At 35.6% G+C, this 6,272-nt stretch overlaps 1 long non-coding RNA gene and 1 pseudogene across 1 annotated transcript; one reads left to right on the top strand and one right to left on the bottom strand.

The window, feature by feature from the left end:
* Window positions 1-1,371: 1,371 nt before the first annotated feature.
* LOC119642422 lies at window positions 1,372-2,719 on the bottom strand. The gene is made up of 5 exons (XR_005248051.1): window positions 2,563-2,719; window positions 2,338-2,483; window positions 2,069-2,277; window positions 1,926-1,990; window positions 1,372-1,866 (listed from the first exon to the last, which is right to left on the bottom strand). It is a non-coding gene; the product is annotated as an uncharacterized LOC119642422 (long non-coding RNA).
* A 759-nt stretch (window positions 2,720-3,478) lies between these two features.
* LOC119642434 lies at window positions 3,479-4,199 on the top strand (annotated as a pseudogene).
* Window positions 4,200-6,272: the final 2,073 nt, after the last annotated feature.

Here is a 6,272-nt window from a genome sequence, read left to right as displayed (position 1 = left end):
AAAATATAAATTCATCTCCCCTTGTACGTCTCCTGAATAGTTTTATAGTTTTATTTTAAGCTAATTATGTTCTATAAGATAGGATTAATATGAATTAATATTAATATCCTGTTGATATACGCAACAAGACTTTGGTTAATTTCAATCGAATAGGCCATTCGATATTTGACTATATAGAGCGGCAGCATAGTACGTCGCCGATATTTTATAATTTCATATATTGTCAGCAGGATGACGTTTTAAGGCCGCAAAGCTGTGTAGCCGCTTTAGATCTTTGGCCTTATTACACTAATGAGGAATTAGCCCAAGGTCCTCCGTACGATCTCGAAGTAACCAATGCCGACGATGAACTCGACTTATCCGAATTAAAGGGCAAACGCATAGTGATTAGTGCTGGCTACGATAATATTGAAAAATCGAATCCAAATGCGTTCATTTGCCTGCTGAGTGAAGTGAAGCAAGCTGAAACGGAGCGCGGTCTTTTGCCGCCAAAATGGCAGCAAATATGGGCTAGTCTAGAGGTACCGAAAACTATTCGTCTCGAGCGTAAATCTTCGCTAAGCAGCATTTTCTATCATGGAAATTGCAACATAAACGTTCCACATTGGAAATTATAATGAAGGGACGATTAACTGGCTATCAAGATAAATTTTTTCATCCTCATCGATTTGAGAAGCATCCTTACACAACACCCACCAATTGCAATCACTGTACAAAGCTGCTATGGGGTCCGGTCGGTTATGTTGCATGGACTGCGGTAATTCGTATCACGAAAAATGTACTGAACTGTCGTTGAAAAATTGTACGAAATATAAGGCTGTAGAAGGTGTGGCGCCGCCCAACGTCAATATATCACAAGGTGATACCTCAAGTATAGCTTCTAGCGCGGCAACAACAGCCCGCACATCCAGTCATCATTTTTACAATCAATTCAGTAGTAATGTGGCCGAGAATCGCACCCATGAGGGGTAAGAAGAAATAATAGATTTTGAGAATATTTGATTAAAAATTACTTTTTTAATTATATAATTTTAGGCATTTGTATAAACGCGGTGCATTATTGAAAAACTGGAAACAGCGTTGGTTTGTATTGGATTCCATTAAACATCAGCTGCGTTATTATGATTCCGTGGAAGATTCCACTTGTAAGGGCATTATAGGTAATGTAGATTCCTTATGGATAGTACTATTAATGGCAACTAATTCAAGCAGAGAAAACATTTTCAGGACATAGGCACTGTTGATCAAATTCAATTGACCAAACCCAGTGGACGATCATTTGAATCTGTAACTGTAAAACAAACCACGATTTTTTAAATCTGCCCCACGAAGATTTCAACAATTCTCGTTCATAGAAAAACATTCTTTAGACAAATAGATAGGATTGTTTCCATAGGTTATTTTCAGCAATTTTTGTTAATACCGATGGGGATATAGTCTTGGTTTTTTTTCTTTTTCATAATATGTGTAACACCCAAAATGAACGTTTAGAGAACCAATATAGTATGTATATTCTCGGCGCCAAATTCTGAACTGATTAAGCCATATCTGTCCGTCTGTATGTCTCTGTAGTGCCTGTATTTGGCACACTCCTGGTTGTAGAAATGATGATATCAACTTTATATTTGGTAAAGATATTTACAGTTTTTGCACACAAAGATGATTGGAATGAAAATGGGCCAACGTTGTCAGAGCAGCAGACCACAGTGGAGCGTACACTGCACGCAACCCTGTTTTTCTTAACAAAAATTTTTGGCTTTTCGCTTGTTACTCAGAAATTGTGAAAGTTGGACTGTTGGCAGTATCCACCGCACTAATCTCCTAGGCCTTATGATACATTTGTTACTGACTGGCAAACACTGGGTGCTGTAAATACAGCAAAATGAAGGTAATTGGAACAATGTATAAATATATTTATAGATTACTAATTTTCCTTCTATTTCAGAATACAAAAGGTCCACCATACGAAGACGTACAGGTAGAAGTCGTGCTTTAAATACATACATACAAATAAAGGTAATTCAAACTGTGTATAAATATATTTATAAATCAGTTGTTTGTAACTTACATTTACATTTTTTTCTTTAGATTAAAGATGTCCACCCTCAAAATGAAATCAATGGAAAATCGGGTTTGGTAAAAGGTAAATCAAATAATATAGAAATGTATTGGTGTATTTGTAACTCATGTTCAAATTTTTATATTAAGATTAAAGAAGTCCGCCCGCAAAATTAAGTCCAACTGTTCGCTCATCGCCTCATCGTAATGTAAGATTCGCTGCATACCAAAGGTAAGTTTGCATTTACCCTTATTCTTATTTATAATTTATCTACTTACTTCTACTTCTTTTTTAGTTTAAAAAGCAAGCATACGCCTCCACTTATACCTTCAGCCATTTAAAACAATTGGCAGCGCGCCTATCGCGGTACCCCAAGACTGGTGTGGAAAACCGTGAAACTTAATCGTTTATTAAACACAAATTTCTTGAATGAAAGTATTAAGTTTGGGGTCAAGAAAGAAAGAAGCAATTATTTGTCAAAAACAATATCTAAGTTAACTTACCGGTAATACCTCGTATTTAATTTTAAAATATTGTTTTAAAGGTATTGTAGAAAATTCCAAAATTTCCAAGAATATTGCTGAAACACTATTTTGGTTTTCTAAAATGAATCAAACGGATTGATCCAAAATAAACTGTTTACTAGATAGTGATTATATAATGATTAGTCTATTGACAATTACATCGTAATCGTCGAGAACGTTTAAACGATTGGTGTGCTATTCGCCCCGAATCCGATTTTAGATTGTTACCGCTGCGTGTAAACAAATAATTAACTTTAACTAGGAACAGAAATATTTAGTAGAAGAAAGAATAAATTGAAAAAAAAGTTATAAAGGACCAGCAATTTCCAAAATGAGAGTAAAACACCCGCGTGTGTATTACATTGTTGATAATGTTAACATAATGAAAAGATAATAAAACTATTATATATAAATATAAATTACATATATATATATATATATGTAGTCACACGTAGCGTTACCGATATAATAATAAAATAAAATTAACAATAATTACTTGGCTTGTCATGTTAAATATGAATTCATTCTTCTCAAAATTTTATTGTGAATTGTAATGAGTCACGAACAATATGACGCTTTTTTTTTAATAAGGTTTTTTAATTCTATAATTACAAAAGAAGATAAATTTTTATCAGGCGGCTAGGATTTCGGGCAAAACGAACTTTACCGCAACTTGGTTTTTAACTGCTAAAACTACATGCATATGTAACCAACGACCAGGCAAATGTTTTGCCAATAATCGAGATGAGGGATACGATGAGGGTGTTTTAAATTTCACTCAGATCTCATTTTTAAATATTATAAGCTACGCACTCGCTTCCAACTCTTGCTGTAATTTTTTTCTTTTTTTACAGAACACTTTCTCTAACGGAGAGTATTCGTTAATCCGCTTAAAATGACGGACGACTTTTATCTATTGTGCCGGTTTTGTCTTAGCACATTTGGAGGCGCCTTGAAAATTATCAATCAGACCCAACTGCAAACGACAGCAGCAAAAGCTGCTGTTATTAGTTCAGGCTTAAAACCTGAACAAATTGAATTGGTCGTTGGTCATGTTATGCCGGTAAGGAATTTATATTATCCAATAAAGTGCCGAACAACACGCACAATTTGTTAAACTAAACCAATTTTTAAGCGGGTTAAGTAACAACGTCTGGAAACTAAATTTGCCAGCGGGAACGTAATGTTTTGAAACTAGTCAACACCTCCGGTCCAACCTTTTGCCCGGGTTAAACTTAATCAAGGAACTGAAAGCAGTCAATTACATCTTTTAGAATTATTTTTTACTAAATAAACTTCTTCTTGAGCAGTTTTTTACTGGTATCTTCTTAAGTCTACATCTAGTGATGGTGCGTTCCTACCTCGGCATGTTAATCTTCAATGTGGGGTTCCAATTGAGAAACCAGCTTTGGCTGTGAATCGTCTTTGTGGGTCCGGCTTTCAAGCTACTGTTAACGGAGCACAAGCTATATTACTTGGCAGTGCAAAACTCTTACTGGTGGTGTGGATAATATGTCGCAAGCTCCTTTCATGGCACTGTACAACCCTTGGAGCCTAGGCAAACCGTTACCGCCTTTAAAGTTTAACTAAATGTTTAACCTTGCTTAGTTACTTTCGCAGCGCCGTAAACAAGGGCTTTTATAATACGTCAAAAGTAGACAAACAATTTTTACCGCATAGCAATAACAAAGCGAAGGAAACGAAACGTTCCCAAATGCAATGATTTGAAATGAAAACACTATATTTGTTCCCAAATATCTAGTTAGTGAATACTTAACAAAGCTTATGAATATCATTATCGGCTTTTGCCTTTTTCCCTCAACTAAACAAAATTTCATCTCCCTTACGAGGATTTTCAAAACACTCCAAGTAAAGTAAAGTATTTAAAGTATTTAAGAGGAAGAGAAAAAGTTGAAAGCAAGCAACAGTTGCTTGTTCCTCTGTCGCAAAGACTAAACACATTCTTGCTAAAAATGCTTCATTCAACGTAATATATTATGTAATAGGAGAAACATTTGGCAAATTGGAAAAATACACTGCCCGTCCCTATGAAATGGATTCATGTAAGATGGGTTTATATAGCATAGGGGAAAAATTTTAACAGTGTTCGTGTAGCTCGCTAAAAGAGATTCAACTAATATGGTAAAAGAAGGAGACAGATTTACGATTGTAAAGAAGCGCTTCCTTACGGAATACAAGTCCGTCGGCCTGAAATAGCTACCCACAGCGAAGCACTCGTCAGTCCGATCTGTCCGTCTGATTGGATGAAGAAAAACATGAACAACTTCCTCCAGTATAAATATAAGAAACTATGTACAAACCTGTATAAACGTATAAATATAAGAAATTATGTACAAACCTGTACAAAAGCTTGAATATAAGAAATGACGCACAAACCACGAATATAAGAAATTATGTCCAAACCTGTATAAAAGCACGAATACAAGAAATTATGTTCAAACCTGTATAAAAGTATAAATATAAGAAACTATGTACAAAGCCTTAGAACCCAACCTGTATAAAAACATAAGTATAAGAACACAACCTGCACCCGACTTATGTAAATCAGTAAGATCGAATCGGTACGAATGCAGTAGGATACATGTGCACTCACATGAACACAAACATACACACAAATGTATAGCACCGTTAGGGCACATGAAATCTCCGTAGGTAGGAAAATAAGGGATAAGCATATACATGCAAAACGAATAGACTTTAGCAAAAGTCTCTATGCTGTAAAATGCTTAAACACATTGCACAGAATGTATAGTACTGTTAGGACCTATGAAATCTTCAAAGCTGTTAGGGCAAACAAAACATACAGAAATGAACGTAGGAAGAAAAATAAGGGATAAGCACATACAAGCATGCAAAATGCAAGACTTTAGCACTACGCAAAAGTCTCTATGCTGTAAAAAGCACAACCACCTGCAAAGTGTATAAACTGCAGAAAACATTGCATAGCACCGTTAGGTCATATGAGACAATAGAATAGGCACACAATAAGATAACGTGTTTACAAGCATGGAATAGGTTGTGTACAAACAGCAAGAATACGCACGCAAATAGGAAATACATATAGAAATTCGGTAGAAAATCTGTACAATATATGATCATACAAAACATACAGGAATAAACTCTCAGGCATAAAAGGGCATAACACATATGAACATATATCATTGCACACACGCATAAACACACAAGAACAGAAAAATACACCTGTTGGTATAAAACCTATAGAAACCTATTTGAACACATATTTGAAGAAAAACAAGTACCTGCATGGTATAAATCACGCGATTTGGTACCTGGGTACGTGTTGAGTAGCACTTGATCAAACATAGCAGTAAGCTAGTTGTTAAGCAATAAGTTGATATTAAGTTTTGTACAAGTCGTTCATACAAGTCGTAACTGAGGTTGTGACAGTAGCCAACCCCAGTTAAGCCTACGTATAAGTAGTATACCTTCAAACACAGAACATGTTGGCAATGGGACAAGCGAGCGAGACTCTGGTTATAAAAGAGCAGCACATCGCACAGAATCGTTCAGTTTGGTGTCATAGCCGTCTAAGGTAAGTGCCCACGGACAATTTGACGAATTGACCATTATGAAGAGTTTTTTTGTTGACTTTACGGATATGGGATGTGCTGGTTCAGGTTTAATCGCCATCCCTGAAGGGCCTTTTA

This window comes from Glossina fuscipes, unplaced genomic scaffold (assembly GCF_014805625.2).
Source record: "Glossina fuscipes isolate IAEA_lab_2018 unplaced genomic scaffold, Yale_Gfus_2 222, whole genome shotgun sequence".
In the NCBI taxonomy this organism is placed as follows: Eukaryota; Metazoa; Arthropoda; class Insecta; order Diptera; family Glossinidae; genus Glossina; species Glossina fuscipes.
The sequence above is the reverse complement of the archived record's forward strand: the minus strand, read 5'-3'. Positions and strand labels throughout refer to the sequence as shown.